The 23,786-nt window shown below is 39.9% G+C and overlaps 1 protein-coding gene across 1 annotated transcript in view; it reads right to left on the bottom strand.

The window, feature by feature from the left end:
- Nucleotides 1–23,786, bottom strand: part of cacnb2a (calcium channel, voltage-dependent, beta 2a) — a 76,968-nt gene that overhangs the window by 40,832 nt on the left and 12,350 nt on the right. The gene's annotated exons all lie outside the window — the stretch shown is intronic.

Here is a 23,786-nt window from a genome sequence, read left to right as displayed (position 1 = left end):
TTCCACACAGTTTCAAAATTTCAATACTTTTCAAGGACCAATAACGAAACAAGAGAAAGAGAGAATGCAGGGAGAAAATTAGCAAATTTGCGTGATGGTAAACAAAACATTGTCACATATTACATTATGGCAATGGCTACAGAAAATTAATTTTCCATTTTTAAATTATGTGGAATGTTATTGACAGAAGATAATTCAATGAATTTTCCAAAACTTTTAATGATTTTTAATCCCTTTAAACCTCATCAGTTTGTGTGTTTTGAGCACTAAGCAAATTAGTTTGATTTCTCCAAAAAGCTTAAAAAGCAAGGGGAAAACATTGACAAAACTATATTTATACCTGATATATATAACTATATTTATAATTATATTTACTTTTATATTTAAAATTCCATTACAGAATTATTATTTCCAGGCACTTTTTTAAGTCATTTTCGTATGGGGAGTTTTTATTTATTTATTTATTTTTTGCTTTCCTTCTTTTTGGATAATTTCTCATGTATTTGTTTTTGCTATCTTTAGGGTCATTTATTCTTATAAGCTGTCTATTGCCTTTCTTCCCATTTTTGAAAGAAATCAAACAAATTTGTTTAGCTTTCAAACAATTATCAATTCAAAGATTTTTCCAAAACTCCCAATGAATTTTATTAATTTCATAACTATTTCAGGCCTGGAAAATGTGACTGAAATGGCTTTTCCAGGTTTTCCATGACTGTTGTGAACTCTGTTAACCATACTTTAAAAGTTAAGACAAAAGGAAGTTACTTTGTAGAATAAGAGCATGTAACACACTACAAACTCTTACATCAATAAAATTAAAGCCATATAAAAGTTGGTTTAGTAATGAAGTGACAGATTTTTATCACCAGTCAGTGTTGTGCAGCTGCTGTGCGTCTAAGAAACTGTCGTGGTTACTGTGAAAAAGCACGCTCACTTCAAAGAATCTCTTTGTGATGTTACGTCAGACACTCTAAAGCTGTGATGTGTGAGTTGTAATCACTCCGCTGCTTCGTCACAGCTCATGTAGGCTATGCAAATTAACCCTTTAAAACCCTGAGCAAACTGGCTTGATTATTTTCAAAAACATGGGAAGAAGACAATGAGATGCTAAAGAAATGGGCCAAAAACTTGGAAGAAAGCATTAAAAACTACAATAAAATTATTTGAAAATTAGTTAAATAAAAAAAAGAGGAAAAGAAAGGAAGGAAGAAAGAAAGAAAGAAAGAAATGACCCCAAGAAAGTCTTCAAAAATTATAATTTTTTAACATAATTTTATATATATAGTTTTCACCTATTTTTTCCCCCCCAAAATATTTTCCCTAGCTTTATAAAAATAATTTTCTTAATCTAATTTTTTTCAATTTATGGCACATTTTTTTCTAACTTGCTAATTGCCTTTTCCCATGTTTTTCAAAGAAATCAAATCAATTGGCAAAGGGTTCAAAGCTTTAAATACTTGTGACAGTCGTCTGAACACGGCACAAGAAAAGTGATGTAACTCCAGCTTTTAAAGGGTTAAATATTCTGTTCTAGCAGTAAAACATGAGTCAACATAGAGACTGCAACTGAGTCATGAGTTCACAAAATGAAACCATGACTGATTCAAATTTTCCTGTTACAAAGCAGAAGCAACAACAGAAGAATGCAGCTTTGTCACTGAGAAAACATACCAACTGAACAGCACAGATGAGAACTGAATGTGAGTCCAACCTGTGAGATCACACAACTATAAAACTACAAGCTCTGAGCTTTACTCGACATCCCACCAAAGCCCAGATTTGTATTTTTCTGTGGGGAAAAATGTTTTCTGGGCGGCCCATCCTAAATCCTGGATTATATTGTGTTTGATCAGGGTTAACCCCTTTCTGAGGATTATCATCCTGGGTGTGTGCTCTGCACGTGACAAACTGCGGGAGAGTTATCCTCATTTCACCAGAACAATGGCTGAAAAAGTCCCTCATGCACCAGTTTGCAATGAAAACTCTTCATTTTCATTTGTGTTTCATTTTCAAATTCATTTGTGACTGAACATAACCTACAATAATATAGTTTCTTTCTTTTTTTAAATTTTAAATCTGCTAAATTAATTACGTGTCATTACTATAAATAAAAGCATACAACCAAAATTATTTACTTTTTTGCAGAGAATTACATGAGTAGATAAACTGCGTGATGTGCTGTGTTTAACAGGTGCTAGTGGGCAGATTTTGTTGCCTTTGATTTCCTCATTTCCACTCCATGTGCTAAATTCAGCGAACTTTCCAAATAGATATTCAGGTTAGGCTTGGGTGGCATCTGTTTCTTCAAACTTGCCATTTTCAGTCTACTCAACACACAATGTGTGTTGTCCATGTTTGCAGGTTAGAGCAGCCACACTGACGGTGTAAGCAGCTGCTGCTCGGGTGCAGCACATCTAAAGAAACAGCCCTCTGACAAAATTTCCGTCAACAGAATCCCTTCAGTTGTTGACAAAAGGCATTTTATTGTGAAACATTTGCAGAAAAGTGTTGCTGACAGTGCAGTAACTTGCACAGCTTCATATGCACTTTAAATGGTAGAAATACAGTGGTTATAACAGGTAGCATTTCTGCTGCAGCGCTGCAACAATAAACGCTGCCAATGTGAACACACTGCTCATGCATGCAGTGTCGCCCGGGCGAAACCTCCACGGCATGTGATGCACATTGCATCCAAAACATCCTCCATACAGACTCTCCAGTATGAAGTTAAAATCACTGCAAAAGTCCTGCAATGAATCCTGCCATCTAGCTATAGTGTTTATTTTGTAGAAACTGTTTCAGAGAGGTGTCTATACATGTTTTTTTGTAGGGCTGCTGTACTAAGCAAAATGTAAGAGCAGCAGAATCAGAACTCAGTCTGCAATCAGTCACTTCATACTGAACAAGGTGACTCTTTAGTGACTACACAATGAAAGAAAACAACTGTTGGCAATGTCCTTTTTTTTCCCTAAGTGAAACCCGTTGTATTGATCTCCCCTCATGGTTCCATTACTGTATGCTGGTTTTCTAAGCTGTCCTTGTTGGCCTGTGTGTGCTTGTCAGTGTGAATGCATGCTTACGTCACTGCGTGCATGTATACTGATCGATAAGCCAAAGGCAATGCCGGCACTAATTTCCCAGCACTGGCAGAACTGGGAGACATTGATCTCTCTAATCCCATTCAGAGAGAGCTGATAATTGCTATCTGCTGTGAAGAATGGCATTGTATCATTACATTACAGTAATTACACAAAATAGAACAACCAATCTGGACTATAGCTATATTTGCTTTTGTTAATTTGGCATAATATATACAGTAAATGCTCGTAGAGGATATAGCTAAAACCTATTAGACACATTGAACACAGTGAACTATGGGTGGCCTCAGCACAGAAACCCTGGCGGGGATAGCTGCTAATCGCGAAAACAGGATCAATAAACACGCAGTGGTTTCTGGACATTATTATGTTCTTGCACAGCGCTGAGACTTCACATGCAAAAATAATTTTTAGTGAGTATTCAGAGGCACTACATCACACTTCCTGATCAACTGTCATCACGCTCAGCATGCAGAGTTTTTTGCCTCCAGGCCTGAACTTAATTATAATCTGCTTTTCACCTTCATTTACCTTGACCTCATGTTGCCACTGCAGGGTTTGGATTGGACTACAAACTGTGACATCTTTTAGGTCTGAAAAGCAAACATGCCCAAAGAAATCACTGGTTCCACGTTCTCCAATGTGAGTATTTTCTAATTGTTTTTAGAGTTGTTCCAATACCAATACCAACATGGTAGATGCCTCTAATACTGCCTTAAATGCTGGATCAGGTATCAGCAAGTACACAAGTCCATGCTCTGATCCAATACCACATTATTAATGCGGAAACTTGAAGTACTTGCATTCATTCAGATATCATAAGGTCAGAGGTACCGCTGAATATAGGTACACTTGTTCTAGTTTTTATATGATAACAGTATCATCACTCTAGGTTCAGCTCGCATTAATGCTGACAGCCCTATTTTTTGGTTCTTTTTAGACAACACCCTGGCACTAGTGGAGATTCAATCTACAGTATAGAAGTGATCACACCAGTGCACTTTTAGGTACAGGACACTCTAATGCCAACAGGTCGTTGTACCTCCATATCAGGAGATCCAACACTTGCATGCTGGCGGGACTCCACAGAGGCCACCACTCACTATTCAAGTAAACAGTCCAAAACAAAACCTCTCCTCTCTGCCAAATACACTTGTCAGTGTTGAAACACTCAGGATCATGAGTTAATCTGTGTTACATCAATACAAGATCATAACACCAAAGACATCATAACAGATACTACAGATAATTGATTAGTTCTGACCCAGAGCATCCTGCCAGTGACAGAAACAATATCCAACCGCATCAACAGTTTTTTTTTGTTTCTGTCAAATATGCTATTATAACAGCTCATGACTCATACAAATGATGTTATGGATGTTTAGTAAACTTGATCACTAATGGGCTAAAATACACCACAATTAGATCATTGAAGATCTGTCAGAAAGGCCCCTTCAAAGGTGTCTTGCCTTGCCAAGAATGCTATTATCCTAATGAAACTGGACTAGAAGACCTCGAGTGCTGGTGGATAAATCAATTTCCCTAGAATGAAAAAAATCCATCCCTTCACAAGTTCCTTATTCACTACAGGCCTATTTCTTTGCGGTCCAAAAATGTACAAAACTGCAGTAAAATCTTCTATTTAGCAAATGCAGCACTAAATTCAGCGAGTCATGCAAATGAGCAGAGCTCACCTTGCTTCACATACCTTAAAATACACTGCATGTCAGTTAAATGCCTGTTTTGATACCACTCTCATATATGTATAGTTTATGTGTAGCTGGAGCTAGCAGCTGGTTAGCTGAGCTTATAAAGACTGGAAATAGGGGGAAAGAGCTGAATCCCTGTGTGCACGACAATGCACATTAAGCTGGCATAGCATCAGCTAATTTGGCTAAATAACACAATACCAAAACAAAAATATATGATGTTTCAATGCGTCATTAGAGCACTGAATACAACATATTTTCATAACTTTGAAACTAGTCCTTTAAAGACCAATGGATTTGAGAAGTTATTTTGTTACATAGAAAAATGTCAGGTGTTTCTAAAAAAAATGTTTCTGAAACAGTACAAACACACTTCAAGCACCCAATTCTACTGCTACAAAGCTTGAAATTAGAGCAGAACTGATCCTTATGCATAATATCCAGATCAAACTGGAGAATCCAAACTGGGCCCGCTGGGACTGAGATTCACATCTAATGAAACCCCCGAGGCCTGCAGTCAGCATCTGACTGAGGTTACCTAGCTACAACACATGCCAGGCCACTCGAGCCATGGGACCATCTCTAATTACAGACAATGAGAGAGAGGAGCGAGGGAACATGAGGGAGACAGACTGAGAGACAGTGGGAGTAAAAAAAAGAGAGATGGAGATAGAGGATGAGAGAGAGGGAGAGATAGGAGCCCCAGCTGTTCTGCTTCCTGCTGCCTCTCTGAGCAACTCGAGAGTTCGGCTGCTGTTTCCTGAACTCCACCAAAGGGCATCCTGCTAGCATGTGTGCTAAACCTGAGAATAGCAGTGAACCTGAGCACACAACACTGCTGTATCTGCATGACTGATAGCAGAGACAACCCCAGCCTATTAATGAGGTATTAGAGCAGTACAGAGAACAAAGTTGAGCAGAGCTTACCCTTCCCAAGATGTGTTTAGTCAGTGGAGACAAAGATAACTTGTCAAGCATGCCCAACGGGATGAAGATCATGAGCTCAGTGTTGCTCGACAGCGAGTGGGAGCAACAATTTGATGACTTCTGAAGCGCTGACATGTGGACAACAGTGTACAACAGTGTATAATGTTGGGCGGCTGCTGTGCGAGTGAGTGGCGCTGAGTCACTTCACGCTCACTGAGTACATCAACACATCGGCTGCCCCACATGGAGTTGCAGGAAAAACTCTTCAGCCAGCAAATTGGGACCATTGTGACCAATACAGTCACACACAGGTCAGGCTAACAGTGGCAGAGGGCGGTGCTTGCACGCTGTGCGCAAACACACTTAGACAGTAACTCCCCTGCCCTCTGTTGAGACACAGATATGAGTAGATCAAGAGAAACACACAATGTACACATTAAGAGCGTTGGCGGAGAACTAGTGTCATTTTTATTTGGTTAGGTAGCATGTCATTGCATGAAAGATGGTCTTTTCATAAAACTAGGCTCTATATGCTGTACAGAGACGCAAATACTACTGAAATTGGTGCTACATGACCAGTGGTGGAGGAAATTTTCACTTCCTTTATTTAAGTACAAGTACTTATACCAAACTGTTTAAATACTGTGCCCTGCATTGAAAATGTTAAGTTAAAGTAAGCAAGTATAATCAGGAAAAGTTACTTAAAGTTAAATTACTTAAAGTAAATAATAAATCTTAAAAAACACCCAAAAGAATTCCAATTAATTTTTATTTAATCAACTAATTTTTTCAGCTGGTATAAAATAATTAATATAATTAAATATTGACTTATAACAAAACAACACATTTTATAAACTCATCTTATTTTTATCATGCAAAAATCTTAAAACTAAAGCAGTGAGATAAATGTAGTGAAGAAAAAGTACAATATATCCCTCTGAAATGTATTGGAGCAGAGCATGAAAAGAAAATACTCAAGTAAAGTACAAGCACCTTAAATTTGTACTTTAGTACAGCACTTAGTTACATTCCACCACTGCATATGACAAGAGTAAACAGAAATAAGGGGCATTGGTATTTGCTTTTGCTCAAAAGGTAGAAAACCTAAAACTACCAGAATGCACTGCGCCCTAAAGGACCAATGAAAGCTCCCGCTGGTGGGTGACGTATTGCAGACTCATCCATTTGACACAATGACAGCAGGCTGGTAACAAATGCTACTGTATTACAGTTAAACTGTAAGCTAAAACATGTTTCTGAAAATAGTGAAGGTGAGAAATATTCAACGAAGTAACAGTTTTTTTACTGGTGCTTAATGAATTAACTGGATCGTTTCAACTACAGTATGCATTGATTTGATTGATTTATTTCAATGTTTCATACAAATTTTTAAAAAATTAAATAAAATGACCAGCCTTATTTACTGTAAATCGACCTAACCAAAATCTACAGTGTGCTGGCGGTCAAATGAATATACTGAATTATCCCATTTTAGAGCCATGCTCCTAAACACATCATGATGCATTAAATGTTCTGTAACAAAACCAACGTACAGAATACTCTTCTTTTGTGCACACTTTAGGACAAACAAAGCCCCTTCTGTGTGCTACTTTGCTGATTGGCTCCTGTTTTGCCCTCAGTCCAACAGTTTGAGCAGCTCAGTGAGAGGCGATCAGCTGCCGTGTTGTCACATGCTACTCTGTGTACTCTACTGTACATCTCTACAGGAGGGAGAGAACGGTCCATGCTGCACACAATAACACCCACGGGGGTGATTGCTTGTGTCCACTTGATCCCCTGACTCACTTTGTGATGATTGCTTCCCTCAGTAAGGAGATTTAAATCTGCCTCTGCCTTTCAACCAATCCAGGATTTAGAGTAGAAGAAATGCGAAACAATGCCAGAAACTGTTAAAATCTGTTGTTTACACCTTGGATGATTTTATATTACAACGCTAATTTGAAAAGGAGTGTACTCAGCAGTAGTGGTTGCAAATAAACTTTCCTCAAATCTTTTTTTTCTAAACTCTTAAAGGTCAGCTGTTGAGTTTTGGCCACTAGTAGCGCTTTGAAGTGCTTTATACAAGTGGGTCCTTATTTAGTTTATAGCATGGACCCACAGGTGGACACATGCACACAATGCATATCCCTGCCAGGGGTGGGCGATATGGCCCTAAAACAATATCACAATATTTCACAATAATTATATATTATTCATGTGATGATGATATTCTTGATGATATAACAAATGCTGAAAAATATTAAAGATATTTTATTATTAATTACAAGAACATACAATTGCAACAAAATAAGTGTTGTAGTTTTATTTCAGCATATATGTAACAATTCTCCTTCATATGCTCAGTAAAAAATAAACAAAAATGATCTGTTATTTCTTTAATTTGGAAAGAACTTCAGTAACCACCTGGAAATTTGCTCTCAGCCACACTTGTTGCTGTGTGCAACAGTATGACATCATTATGTGAAAAGGTTATATATATAAAAAGTTAAAATATACCAGTATAAGATATAACACACCCCTAATCCCTTCTGCCCGTTTCTTACTATTTCTTGGTCAATAGTTGCTGGCACAATGTAGAAATAAATGTAGTAATGCACCAACAAAGCCAGTAATAAAGATTAAGTGTGCTACTAAAGATGTAAACAATGCACAATTTAAAATATTTAAAATCAGTATTTTTTTTTAATAAGGAAATGCCCTAAACGTGTTTATCAGGTTTAACATAGGCAGACAGTGTGTTTTTGCTGAGTGACCCTGACAGAAAACATAACTTTGTTGGCAAGAAAACTTCCGAGAACATTTTTTAGACTTCTAAAGAAAAACAAAAAAACACTTTGGCTGAACTCGTCAGCAGCGGATGTAGCTTAATTTCAAGGGATCACAAGTTAAATGTCTGGAAACACTAGCCTACATTGTGTGAAGTGACAACAAATAAATCATGCTGCTCTGAACCACCTAAATCAATTTAGCTGCATGAACAAACTCTTTCACTAGACTTGTTAGACGCATCTACATATGGAAATAGAAAGATGACCCAGCAGATTGTCTTTCACCTGCAAGCATCAACTCCTTTCTGCAGGACTGAAAGGCAGACACAGTCCGGCATGAATCCATGATTAAACACTAAGCTCTACTAATATGAGATGCTTTCCCGGATGGTATAGGCCTACGTAAACAGACCTGCAGACAGGATATAGACTGTGACACTCTGGATGTCATCACAAACAAAACTGCACACAGCACAGGAGCCACAAACACAGAGAAAAAGCATTCAGAGCTCATGCAAGAGCTTTTATAAAGCAAGCCAGTGCTACAACTAATAGTACAAGCTCTTGATAGATAAGTAAGCTGCTGATTTACACAGAAACAAGAACAGGTTGTGTTGGTTTTTTTTTTACCTTCGGCTTCTTAGACATGCTCGTTCTCCCACAATGCCTGGGACACCTGGGTCGCCTCTCCGTTCCACAGCGACTGTAATGAATTATGCAAATCCCCTGGTTTTTGTTCAGAGTACCATGACCCAGGGGTGCAAGCAGCTGACGCCTGGCATGAAAAAACCAACCTCTCTGCCTCGTTCAAAAAGGGATAACGCTGCCTGCTGCTCTACCTGGCAAGTTGCTCTTAAATACAACCAGTGTCACTGCCGAGGTGAAGCCTTATAGAGAGGAAATGAGACATGGTCATCCTCAAGAGCTCTTCTACAGCAAGTGTCATGCCTCATGTGGAGTGAATAGTCTCTCAGACAGATCACACACTCACATGGGGACAAGCAGAAACACACAGACATGCACGACAACACACATCGAGTGTTTAAGCTCTGCGCTGTCATGGTTAGCTCTGAAGTGTTTTTCTTCAGCTGGCCGGGCTTTAAGCTTTAATTTGATAGTGTGACATCTGTTGCATGGTCAACTCAAATACACGACGCTACAAGAGGCGGACAGAAACACACACACCACACATAAAAACATACCTTAAAACTCCAGAAACACAACAGTTATTTCTTGTGAAATTTAGTGTTACTGAAGAGTCTACGTGATGCAGAGCTGCAGGGCTGCACAGGCAGAGCTGACCGCTGTAGTAAAACATGTGACCTCTTGCAGCTGTGCATCTGCGGCCAGACAGACAGCCAGGCGGTAACAGCACCATCTGGAGTCCTAATCCGACTGCTGCTGCCCACCACTGTGATTATGAATATGGCCCTCAAAATCATTAGGCTTATTGGATAGACAAGCAGATACCTGGGATCAGTGCACTGCAGAAACGCTACATCTGCATCACACAAATCATTATTTTCTGCAAAGACATTAGTAGCAAAATTAAGTAATGTGAACAGCTTTGACATGATGGGAGGTCTGAATAATAACACTAACGACTGCCCTGTTCCATTTAGGTTCCAGCACACCATACCGGTGAGCCTGCATGCAAAATTGTCAGTCGTAAAGCCTGAAACACTCAGAAATTGAACGCAGCCATGAGTAATGTTACCAGTTACACCACTGTTTGACAAGTCAGAATGTCTCCTTTGGACCTAAATGTTTAGTCTAGCTGCATTCCACAAGCAAGAGTGAAACATTATCCCAAGAGGGATGACAAAAAAAAAAACTTATAACTGGACTTTGTATTTTGCTCTATGCTTGGATCGACGGATGAATTATCCACCCTGCAAGTGACAAACTGCTGCTGAGGAAAAAAAATCATGTGGAATCTGACCCGCTATGCAGCATTCACGGACTCACAAAAACATCTGAATTTAAAGAGAGATGATACAAAAGGACACACAGGCATAGAAAAGATGCCAAAAAACACAATTAATAAAAAAATACAAAAAAAAGCGTGAAAGCTGTATGGAGTATGTAATCCTTTCTGAACATAAATGGTCCTCAATTGGTGTCTTCTTTCACTTAATTAAGACTGTTAAATATTCAAGAGGAAACTTGTTCATTTTTGTCTGCCCAATTAGTTTATACAAGTTAAAACAGCATTCACAGAAAATAATTTGAAGTGAAAATGTATCTGATTTGAAATTTAAACTGGCTAAACTGTTTTCAGACTTGCTTGGCTGACTGTAGTAAGCTAAGTGAATTATTAATTAAGACTGAAAGGCAGCTCTGTGTCATTATTTCACCAGGCACGAAGGTACTTTAAGGTACTCAACTTTCCTGCTCTGCATGTGCAGGAACGATTAGGTTCATTGTGAGGACAGCAAGCCGGGGCTGCAGAGTGCAGCAGCGTGACATATGCGGCATATGGGTGGGCTGAGCAAAAGTGGAGCAGTGTTTCCCTCCGGAGGAAAACACATATGTACATCTCTGTTTATGCACACGTGCAATATACTGGACAAAGATGCAAAGTTATCGCAGTGTCAAATGTGAATGCCTGTTTAGGAGAGTATAACATATGGTGTTTACAGAGGAATAAAGCCTCAGGTTTATCACACCATGACTGTGTCACTTGCACCTGACATACAGTAACTCCACCAAGAGATTACATAACAAAGAGCTGAGTGACTCGGGGTCAAACGACTGCAAATCAGAGAGGGAAAATCAGGGTTCCCACACATTTTTATGGACAAAATTTCAGAACTGTCCAACCCCTTTTTTGCCCAAGTTGCTCGGTATTTTTCAGACACACCAAATTCAAACTCTATTCAAACATAATTTCAGCTCACTGGTAATAATGAAACAAGGGATGGAACGCAAAAAGAGAAAATGGAAAAACTTAAATGATGTCTAAACAAAATATCACACATCAACACATATTGGAGCTACGTTACATCACGAGCTGCAGAAAATAAATTGTATGTTATCTTCCATTAAGTGGAAGGTTATCCACAGAGGATTACTGTCACAATTTCATTAACCCTTTGAAACCTGGATATCACTTTTCATGTGATGTTTCCAGACACTTTTTACAAGTGTTTTAACCCTGAGCAAATTGGGGTTATTATTATTTTTTTTTTTTTTTTAAATCATTCTTCCACATTCAAATCATTTTATTATCATTACTTATTTTATTTTTAAATCTAATTTTCAGGTAATCTTCTTGTCCTCTTTTTGGAAACTTACTCAGGCATCTAAAAAGTGAAGTGGAAAGTGATGTAGCTCCAGGTGTTAAAGGCGTAAACAGCAAAATTCCATGACTTTTCCAGCACTTTTAATGATTTTTGCAAATTCTATGTCTTTTCCAGGCCTGAAAAAACATGACTGTAAAACTTCATGACTTTTCCAGGTCTTCCATGACCATGGGAACCCTGGAAAATGTTTTTGAAGTGCACCCACAGACAGAAGGTAGATTCTGGAGTAACTCCATCACATCCTCTCCTCCCTGCCTACCCCCCTTTCCCCCAAGTAGCTGATTTCATCCTCGCAAAGCCACTCTCACTCTAATCTCCGCTGATCCGTCTGTACTGGCAAAGAATCAGATATCAAACTAGCACACGAAACAAAACACAATGGAAAATACTAATTTACCTACTGTTACTATGAGTATAAACAAACTATGCCCTTCCTTAGAGTTTCAGGCTGAGTTTTGTAGTTTGAACTCAACATCAGTCCTACTCCTTGTAACACAGGCAGAGTTGGCAGACTGATAACCAGATTTCATAAAGTGGGCATGTAGTAGCTTGTAGTTATATAATACCTAAATCTCTAAGCCTCTCTTTGGAATAGCCACTGGGCACAGGGGCATCAAAAACCAGTGGGAATATACTGTAATAGTCTCTACATAATCTGTTAAACCAGAAAATCTTATCAATAGCAATGCAAAAAAATGTTACATCGCTTTCAGTCGTTTTGAAAAGACCACAGCATAGATAGCACAGCACAATCAGAGGTTCAAAAGTAGAGGATAAATCTCCACCACAGCGCCTCACTTACCCACGAGACATTTTTATTCTTGGTTTGTTTGATCATGGCAACGAGAGCAGGCCGGTAACATGGAGAGAGGAGCCCCCTCCTCAGCAGATTTCAGCCCCGCAGCCTGTTGTGCGTGCAGGTCTGAGCGGGATCAGGGGGGATGGCCGGGGGCACGTTGCTCTCAGCCATAGGTCATCATTTGCCCTGCAAACCTGCCAGCCCAAATCGCCTTCTCTGACTGAACCCAGCATCTGTCAGCGGGGTCATACCACACTTCATGTAGAAAAAGAAGTTTTCTTCAAAAAAAGTCCCACAAGAATCATCCAGAAAAGTCTCTTCCTCCTGACAGCACACAGTGACCTGATGGACTGATTATGTATTCACACTGAATATGAATATGAAACATCCCAGCAGGTTTAACCCCGCCCTGCTGAGCCTCAGCGTGTGCCCAATCGCTGAGCAGATCTTTGTGGCCGGCTCCCGAGGGTGAGCTTATAGAAGCATTAGGATGAACATACTGATTCTCTGGAGGAGAGGACGGGGCTGTCTGCTGACAGGCAGGTCAATGACATCGCCAGAAACAAAACTCTCACACACACACACACACACACACACACACACACACACACACAAAAACAGCAGTAAGGGAAACTTCAAGTAATTGATCTTATCTTCATTTACTTTAAGTGCCTCCTTCACTCATTATAGTCCCCTCTTGTCTGTTTTGTCTATTCTCCCTTCCTCTCCACTTATTTAATCTCACTTCCTCTCCTCCACACTCTTCCCTCCAGCTCCCTCTCAGGGGTGCGTCTCCTCGCCCGGCTGCTACCTGTTGTCATGACACCTCTTCGCTAAGAGATGAGCACCGTGACAGATAAAAAATACTGAAAAAAGGATTCCCTCTCTCTTTCTTTCATCTCTTTTCATTCAGTGGTGACCCAGAATTAAATCAACTCTCTAAATGTTGTCCTGACCTTCTCCTCTCTTACTCACATACTCAATTTAACTCACTTTTGTCTTTATCTTCCTCTCTCTGACACCGTCAGCTGCTCTCCCTCAGGTCCACACTTATGGCAGTCTATTTGCACAAGTCGATCCGGATTACTTGTGAAAGATCAGTGAAGAGTTTTGAGGCTATTTTTGCTGATTTGAGTGGTTGCACTTAAGTGCAACTGAACCACCGAGAAGATGCAGATCTCCAGATCAACAGAGGCAGAAAAGACCACAGACTAAACAACCAGCACAACCAGTGCCTTTAACTGGAATATAAAGGTGCCAGTACTTCAGACCAATATCTAGCATACTCACAGTAGATTACTGCAAGTTCTATATGGAAGAAGTGATTCAATAGATGTTTATCTCTATTCTAAACCCTTAAAATCACATTTTGGACTTGCATTGACTTAAATTGTTCTACATTTTTCTACATGTCTAATACGTTGAATGTCAATTATTGTCTTCTGTGTTGTATATCTTTTTGTGAAGCAGTTTAACTGTAAAAAGTGCTATGTGAAGTTATTATTACTTTGAGTAGTGATGGCGATTAAAAAAAAGAATGACTCATGGTGCAATGAGTATAAAAGTGTAAACATGAAAACTGACTGCTATGGCAAAGAAAATCAGCAAAATGTCACATCTAAGAAGCTGGGACCAAAGAATATTTGGCATTTTTGCTTTAAAAGGGACTAAACTTATCATTTGACTGTTAAATTTGTACTTGTAATATATAGTATAATTCAGTCGCTGATGACAACCACCAAATAAACATAATTAAACTCCAACCTGAGGGTCCAAGAGTTCAGGGTTTTTAAAGTAAGACTTTACACAGCTCGTGATCCATTTATAACGTCTGTCGCTCTAATTAATTGTCTCTAGTATCCATATGGGCCGGCAGCCCTCCTCTGGTGCACAAGGTTGTCTGCATCCCTCTGCTGTTAATTGGCCTCACAGAACATCTGCTCCTGTTTTAAGTGATGCTCGCTTCGGCCTGGCTGCCCTCCCTGTCTGAGGTGCCAGTTTAATGGGTGTGAGCCGAGCCCACAGCTCCTTCATCTCTCTAATGATAACATGATTGTCCATTTTACTGCAGATTCTTTACCTTCTGTAGGTTGTTAATGGAGACAAAGCGGAAAATAAAGATGGGAAAGAAACCTTATGTCTCATACACACCAAATACAAACAGCTCCTCTACAGACATATTTCTTCCTAAAGCCATGTGTTGTAGTGAAACGTCACGAAGCTGATAAATGGAATTGCTGAATGGATTGTGCCAGAAACTGCAAGCCTCACAGAAATGGATGACGGCACTATGGCCCCAAAACCAGCTGCTTTCCACTGATAGCAGTGAAGCAGCCAATATGACGTGTTGGAGGAGAGAGACGCAGCTAAAATTAACATTCGGAGGGGAGCATATTACTTCATATGCACATATGCATGGATCTCATACAGCAGGTTGTAAAACCGCAGACTGGAGTAGATTCTTAACAATATATATTTGCAGACATGGGCCATACAGGGGCTGTATATTTTTCCATCAGGTCACAGTGTTGGCTTCTGAGCAAATTCCTGCTGAACTAATAATATTGCCATCAGCCCTGGCTGTGACTGTAGACTCAGGTTTTATTAGAGATGTTATTTCTTGTCATCATTTATATTTTTAATATTATTTTTGGGTTTTGATTCAGATTTTTACATTAGTTTTGTTAAAGATGTACTTTGCAGGAATTAAAAAAAAATCATCACTTATTATCCACTAGAAGTGTGAGGGGGTCTATTTTCTCTTAATTTTCTGTGTTTGAGAAATTTATGGGCGCTCAGGTGAGGTTGAGGCGATAGCAACTAGGTGACAGACGGCAAGCAGCAGGCAACCAAGAGACACACAAATACAGCAAGGGGAAAAGCCAAATGAGAGTAAATCTGGAGTGGGTTTTTTACTTTCACTTCTGCTATAGACAATAATGCATTTGCTCATGTTTTTTAACAAAAAGTAAACAAGATGCCCCTAATGAGGGATTCTCAAGCAGACTAACAAACGCAAACCAGCCATAGTGACAGTGATTCATCGTTGCATGACATTACATGATGGATTACCCTTATCAATCACCATTCACACAAGGCTGTATATTTTGTATGGAGTGAGCTGCATCTTTCCCCCCATGACTTCACCATTTCCAGACAAGCGAGGGGTTTAAATCTCAGACTGTCGCAGCCCAGTCGTAACTGAACCCGGGTCAGTGCACACAGACTGAGCACACAGTGTCCCTGACATCAGTATTTCCAGGCTGGAGTGAAGCTATACTCTACATAGACATATATCACACTTTCCAGTCCCACGGTGAGGTGATAGATTATGTAAAAGCAATAACAATCCACCTAAATTTGAGACATTCCTGAGGGCCTCTGTGGCCAATTAGCTGCTCAGTTTCCGGACATTTCCATATTTTCTGGAAAAGTGAAAGAACGCACGACTACTGCCAAGGAAATCCTGCTCCAGTCTGCTCCGCGCTGGCCGACACTGCTCTCTGGGCGTTCATCCCAAAGACTGGAAAACTGGGAATTCCAGGTCACACTTTCGCCATGGGAGATTAGCTCACCACTCACACACACAAACTCAGTATTTTCTGGTAATAATTACAGTCTTGTGTAATACTCCAGTATCTGCCATTTCTCATTCTTTATTTGGTAGGTCTGGCATCCCAAACAGGTTCAACCTTTAACTTATCAAGCGAAATATCTCAGCAGCTAATGAATGGATTGGCACAAATTTTGGAGCAGATAATGATGGACCCAAAAGGATCAACCCTGCAGATTTTGGTTATTCTATGATGTTTTCTCTGGTGCCACCATAAGGTTGACACTTTATTGAAATGTTGGATGGATTACCTTTATATTTGGTACACATTCTTTCATTATTTGTCATAATTTTTCATCTATCTCTGTTATTAGGTCAAAATGTAAGTTTGTCCAATACTTTTGTTTATGATTCATATCTGCAAAACAAATGACACTCCTCAACTGAACTTTGGTGTTCCTTCAGCATAAAGCAAGTTAGGTGTAAGACTTAATAATGAAATTTAGAATGAAATTTAAGACCAATTATACATTACTCAAAATTTACGAGAGCTAAAATTGCATCGGCATCAATTACACAGAGTTAGGTACAATTTTGCCCAAATCTTGTGACATTAAACATGACTTTTTTTGGTGTTGTGGTAAAGAGGAGAGTACAACAGAACTGATAAATCCTGACAATTGCTGGCAAGTTGCCATAATGCAAAGTTTAAAATCCAACTTGCCATGTCTAAGCATTTTTAAGACTTTTGAAATATTGATTTAAGAGTAGACATTTTTATACCAATTAAGGCAATATTTTTTACATTAATAAATCAAACGCTTTATAAGACATTTTAATGATCTGCAGGAACACGATATTAGGACTGAAATGATTAGTTATTTTTTATGTAAAATGGCAAACATTCGTTGTTCCAGCTTCTAAATTGTGTGCTTATTGTTTTTAACCATTCTATTGCCTTTCTTTGCCTATATAAAGCACTTCCAATTGCCCTGTGTTTGAAATGTGCTACATAAATAAAGCTGCTTTGCTTTGCCCTATAAGTACAGCGTCGCAGAGCCGCCATCGTGGCTGTAGACTTCTAAATCTTGTTTTTACTGCAGCCAAAAATATACTTTGATGTTAAGGGAATATGCAAGGCTAAATTCTTTAGACGCCGATGATAATTAGCTGATTATAAAACCACATATTTATAAGCCATATGAAAAATATAACTGATTACAAGATATGTACTGTATTGCATTGTGTGCCACATACTTCCAAGAGGTTGCTGACTTTTATAAACTTTGTGTGCATTTCATCGGCACTCAGCTGAGCGCACAGATAAGTTCTGGCTATCAATGCTGCATCATGGCAAGCAGGAAAGCCTCGAAAACAAACGGGGGAATAGAGTACGGCCTGCTGTCTTCAATTAGCTGAGTTTCCGTGAGGAGTGTCTGGGACTGGCCACTCAGCCTGTCAGACGGAGTCCCATCCGGCCGGGTCTCCGTGCTCCACATTCCATCCAGAGCGGAATTACGTTCCGCCCCATTTCAGACGTAAAACGGCACTTTGGTACTCCATATTGGAAACATGTGAGAGGAGTGTCATAGTAAGAGTGGCGTCTCACGGCAGCTGGGGTCCTCTCAAGGTCAGCACTGGGTACAGTTATTGGATTGTCCCTGTGAGCTAAATACTCTGGTTTTAACGGTACTCATTACATTCATTTCAACATTCTCTATTTGAGAACAGTAATTAAACACATACGCATGTTGCTAGTGATATTCCAACACACCAAATGGTTTGTTTTCATGCAAACACCTTGCACATGGGGCTTAGACCATCCGGTGTGGAGTATCAACAGCTGGTCCTACACTAATCCACTCATCAGTTAAATTAAAGCTTACTCAGTTGTATAGTAAATGTTTTTTTAGCCTACTGCAGCTGGCAAAACTGTATTGTGTAACCAAACTACAGTAGTCTGCACTGGACCACAAGCATTTTTCCTTCCCTACAATCTGACGGGATAAAGCCGGCGTCCCAGTTCAGAAGCTGGACTCTTCAAAGACCACATTTCTAGACAGAATACGTCATAATGGGCCCCAAAGTCTTGGTACATTTTCAAAAGCTGCTCAAAAGAAAAGCAGCCTTCGTTTGGCTGAATTTTAAAAATGACATAACACGTGTATCACTTGCAGCCCAAAGCATCACGTAATGTACTCTGCACCCATCAGTTGTTTAATCAAGCATTTAAGCGATCCTTGTTAACTCATAAAGCCAGGACACTTTACATGTGCATGTTGTTTTAGGCTGGTGTTTGTGACAGGTGCGCATTGTTCTTTAGCAAATGTGTAAATTAGGACTGAAACCATTTGTTTGTTTTATCGATAAGTGTACTACTTCCTGTATAAATGTAGTTGAATGTTGCATAGGTCATTCTGTTGGGTGTAATAGATCATTTTGTAAATTACAAAAATCAATGAGAATGGACAACTTGCTGTATAAATGTAGTAAAATGTGGCGTAGGTCATTCTGATAGGTCATTTTGTCAGCTACAAATAATAATGGTTGGTTGGCTTTCCAAAGAATAAATGGAAAGCCAACCAGTGAGTTGGCTGGTCTTCAGTGGTGTTACTGGTCATAGGTGCTAACTGCCAACTGAAGAATACAGTGAGAGCTCACAGCTTATATACCCACAGGTGAGCTGGTGCCTTTAATACTCAAAATAGAAATGCATAAAATTGAATGGGGTGTCTGTAAACATGCAAAATAAAGGGTATTCATGAGTAACACATAAATTACTGGGACATTACATAAAAAAAATCATATGTGCCACATTTGCTCTGGTATCCACCATATAATAAATAATAGTCTTTACTGATTCACAGCACAATATAATGAAAATACAATATAGTGAAATGACCAATTACTTTGTAAATGTCCACAGAATTGTTAGTGAGTATTTCTTCTCAGGGTTACTAGATTATGCCCATTATTGCATGTGGATCCAATGGGAAAGGAAAGTTTAACCAACCATTGGCAGCCATTTTCAAAAAATGGTTGCCACGGCAACCAGGGTCAGAGTTTGAGATAGCCCTATATCCAGATGTGTTTCTAATGTATCCATAATCATGTCTGCCAAATTTGGTGCTTTTATCAGAAATTGAACGATTGTTGTGCTCTATTGAGTTATGCTGCCCCACTAATTATAGTATACAATGTAGAAGAAAGGGTCCACAAAGGGAACACTAAAAGTGCTGAAAGATCAGGACAGCCTCAAGCTCGTCAGGTCGAGTGCAATGGCCCGTGATTATGTCACATTAGATGAGTATGCTATCAAACAAATACAAAGACTTCTCTGTATTGACATATTGCTGTTTAGTCTATCTAAGGCTGCTGTGGCTCACTGAGCTCAGAACATTTTGTCCAATAAGCTTCTGTCCTGGAAGTGGGGATGAGATCATAACTCATTTTGGACAATAAAATAAAAAAAATTACACCTCATGAAAACTTTATTTCTGAGCCTTGGGGGTGTTAAAGCATTTTCTCCCTGCTTGGAAATGGTGCGTTTATGCATTTATGAGTGTGTATGTGTGTGTGTGTGTGTGTGTGTGTGTGTGTAAATGAGAGTAAAAGTGTAACATGGCCATCTAGTGGTAAAATTCAATTAGGGAGAACCATCTTTATCTGCAGTACTGTAGGACTGTGTGGATGAGATTAAAACAACATCCACATTTTATGCATTGCTCTATTGGTGTAATGAAGACTTCAAAAAGCAGGGAATAGCCTTCATCCTTTTTGCTCAACATAAAACAACTACAGCTAAATGACAGAATTAAGGATGCAAAGGACAGGACAGAGAAAAAATGCCTGCATCATCAAATTTCTCGTCTCAAGTCATACCTGTTAGTACAAGCCCACCCACATTTTCTTTTCACTGCATTTCATTATACCAAACAGCCACAAAACACAGCTTTTAATTCCAGACATTAAAACTCAAAGGATACATGATATAAACCAGCAAAGCCCAATAAAGCAGAGCTGTCAACCGGGCATGTGCCTGCAGTGGGAACTCTCTGAATTCAATAACATTACAACCTAAGCGGTGTCCCGGAATAAATATGAAATAAAAGATTTATTGTGTCTGGCGGCATGAACAGAGCTCTGCAGAAAACTGTCGGGGCCAGTGCAGCTGAAATATTTCAGCTAAATCCTGCAGCATTCAGGATTGGTTCGGGATAGAGATCTAGCAGAGAACAGTGATCAACATTGAGGGGGGAAGCTGGCAGGTTTCCACTGATCTGTTCAGTGTGCCGCTTTGAAGCATTTTCAGTAAAGTTGTGCATGTATTGGAACAGCACAAATCAATTATTCATACAGTACAACCCATCGTGAAACAATCATAATGAAGCGCATTAAACACATTAGTCCCCACACGCTGGCTGCTTTATCAGCTTCTCTTAATCTCTCTCACGCATGCTCTCTCATCTAACCCTTGAGATAAATCAGCACCAAAACTCACATATGGAAGCTGTGCTCTCCGGCGATGGCCCAGCCCACAGCACGGCATGAAGGGGACCCGGGCGGGAAGGAACGGACGGCCGTCTCACAGACTCCCTGTCAGGCGGCAGCATCCGCTCAGCCTCGGTCCATGCCTGCACACCTGGCCCACAGGGGGTGCAGACCACCAAAAGAAGCAGAGAAAATGACGAGGACAGAGGAGATCCTGGACGGACTGACGTATCCACACCAGCCCCCTTCTACTGTCCACCCACCCCCCTGGCTCAGAAACTCTCAGGATTCAAAAAGTCAGATGTCCCCTCCTCCTCCTCTTCATCTTCTACCCATCTCCAGACTGTTGCAGCAGAGTGCCCACGAGCTGACAGTGAGGTGCACGTCTGAACTGACTGTTTACCCCACCCCGAAATCTGTAACCGCTCCAGCAGATCCTCTGGGCTGCCAAATCCTCTGCAGTGCTGCTGTGCTGTGGCAGAGAGGTACAGTTGCAGGCTGGCACACTGGTTCAGCTGGTGGTGGATTTAAACACACTCATCATCACACACACAAGTTCCTTCTCAGCATGGGAAGGAGGTGGAGTTCTGAGTGTCCTTTATTGACCGCTGTCCTTTCCTGACGGGAGGACGCCGCCTCTATACTCCCCGCCTCCTTTCATCCTAGGTTCAGTCTGCTTTTAAAGCTTGACACACACACTCTTGGCTTTCTTCTTGACTTATTGGCTCCCGGTTACACACAGATTTTACTGCCTCCTCACTATTTTTTTCCTTTGTGTCATGCAGCCCTCATTTGCATTAACCTTCATACTTGTGAGTGGTTAGGACAGAGGCTGAGACAGCTACTGGTTGCTGAAGAGACTACACTGTGCTTTCATGTAACAGAGGGAGTGTGTGTGTCTCGTGCAGAGAGAAGAGCAGCAGCACAACTCTGCCTGTGGTGCATAGGGAAGTCGCTCGCACAGTTCGGTCATGCTGGGTGTGAACACGGGGCTGGCGTGATTGTTTCTTCGCGGCACACACCTCCGCTCCGCTCCTGCCCTTCCCCACTGCGTTCAGGTGATTGAGTCCAGACTGACTGGCAGCCTCACCGCTGCGTCGTAACTGCTGTGTCAGCCAGAAGTGCAAATACTCTCTCTCTCTGCCTCGGTGTTCAATGAAAGACACATGTGGCGGGGAGCTGCAGAGGTGATATGCATATACACAGAATGACTGTGGACGAGTTTTTGAATCCCATTCTGGCAACAGGAGCACACAGCGTGAGGGATGGACTGAATTTAAATGATTTAAGAATGCCTTCTGGCTTTTAAATGTCTGTCCTGCATACTTGCAAATAATTCAACACTTTAAGATATTTGTGAATGCTAGGACATGGTAGGAATATTAACCACCTTATTTAACACGTGGCTCATCAGTTTTCTTGTGCTGCATTCAAAAAACTTTACACCTCTGCGACATGAGAAAATCGGTTTGATTTCTTTATTATTAGACTTTATCAAAAAATATATTATATTTATATGTATTTGTATTTATTAATTTATAATTCTCAAATATTTAACATTATGTCACAGGACAAAAAATAATAAATATTTAAATTTCTTAAGCCCCTTCTTGAGGTTATTTTCTTGTCATTTCTTCTCTTTTTTTTTTTTTTTGGCTTATTTTCAAGTAAATTTCTTGTAACTTTTTTTTAATTTTTTGCAAATTGACACCAAAACAGGTGTCAAAGGGTTAACATAATAAACATTCCTTGTGATTGCAGGGATTTTTGTGAGTTAATCAGGAGGCATCACAGAAAACACATCATGGATTTTAACGAACCAAAGCTGCATCAGCTCAGTTGGTCTGCGTTCATGAAGCCTCAATTCAATAATATTTGCATAATTTTTCTGGACGGTACAATTTGAGGAACAGTTGGTAATCTTTTCAATTCATGCATTAATTACTGAACTTTATTCTGGAGACTGGAGTTCTCCTCATATTATTTAAGCGTTTAAGGATTTCCTGAAATTATAAAGTGGTGCTATTCATACGGTATTGAAGATTATATCACTTGAGATATTCAGATAATTTAGATGGCATGTTGATGTTGAAAGATGGCCATTATGTCTGTATCTGTCTGTGTAAAACCACTTGGCTGTGGGCCTTTCCTGTAATACTTTTATTGTCACCTGCTTTTATTGCAGCCTCATGAACACTTTGCTCGATCTTTATATTGTGCCGAGCTGACACTGATGCTGACGACTCAAACATTTGTTTCATAAAGAAAAAGAGCAGCTTGTCTCTTCTGCTGCAACACATCCTCTATCAGTGCATGAGGTGCCACACAGATATTGTAGTTTGGCACCAGAAAAATAACATCAAGATTTCTGCTGTCAGACAGAGCTGTATTGAGATAAAGACTCACATTTCTCAAACTCAAATATCTGTCTCCACAAATCAGAAGAATCGTCCGTATGTAAACAAAATATTGAGCATTGCTATTACACTGCACTTTTTAATTTACAGTGTTTGATAAAGAAGGCATTGTAAAGAGGTACCTAAACTAAGCTACAATTAAGGTTGAGTTCTGGTGGCTATTTCCTATGTTTGTAAAATTGATTACTTTGGCCTGGAGCCCTAGTTATATGATCTATTTTGCATGGGATAAAGTGCGTAGCGCAAGTGCATTTAGGACGTGCCTGACTCCACTTTTTCTAGTTAAACAGCACATAACCTGGGCGCCAAGGAAGGTGCAGGGGGCAAAGGGGTTGTATTTAGTCCTTCAATTAATAATCATAGGTGTGTTTTTAGGGGTAACGTTAAATGAACCAGACAGAGTGTCATCTTCCATTCCCCTTAAACGCAAGGGCGTATGCACCCGCCGAAAAAATATTTTCATGGCAGATTCAGAAAACTGAATCTGCTGAGAATAGAGGCCCACAGAGTCAAATGAACGTCTAATTCTTTCAATGTTCAGGTTCGATTCCTAGACCTTAAAAGGGAGCTTCACCAACTTGACACCTCTAAGTCTTTTTCTTTTGGAGTGCTAGCTGGCAATTATTGTATAATATCTTTTATCAGTGCAGGGGGAGCTGCAAAATCTGATGAATTGCCTCAGGTGATGTCATATGAAT

This window comes from Plectropomus leopardus, chromosome 21, assembly GCF_008729295.1.
Source record: "Plectropomus leopardus isolate mb chromosome 21, YSFRI_Pleo_2.0, whole genome shotgun sequence".
In the NCBI taxonomy this organism is placed as follows: domain Eukaryota; kingdom Metazoa; phylum Chordata; class Actinopteri; order Perciformes; family Serranidae; genus Plectropomus; species Plectropomus leopardus.
The sequence above is the reverse complement of the archived record's forward strand: the minus strand, read 5'-3'. Positions and strand labels throughout refer to the sequence as shown.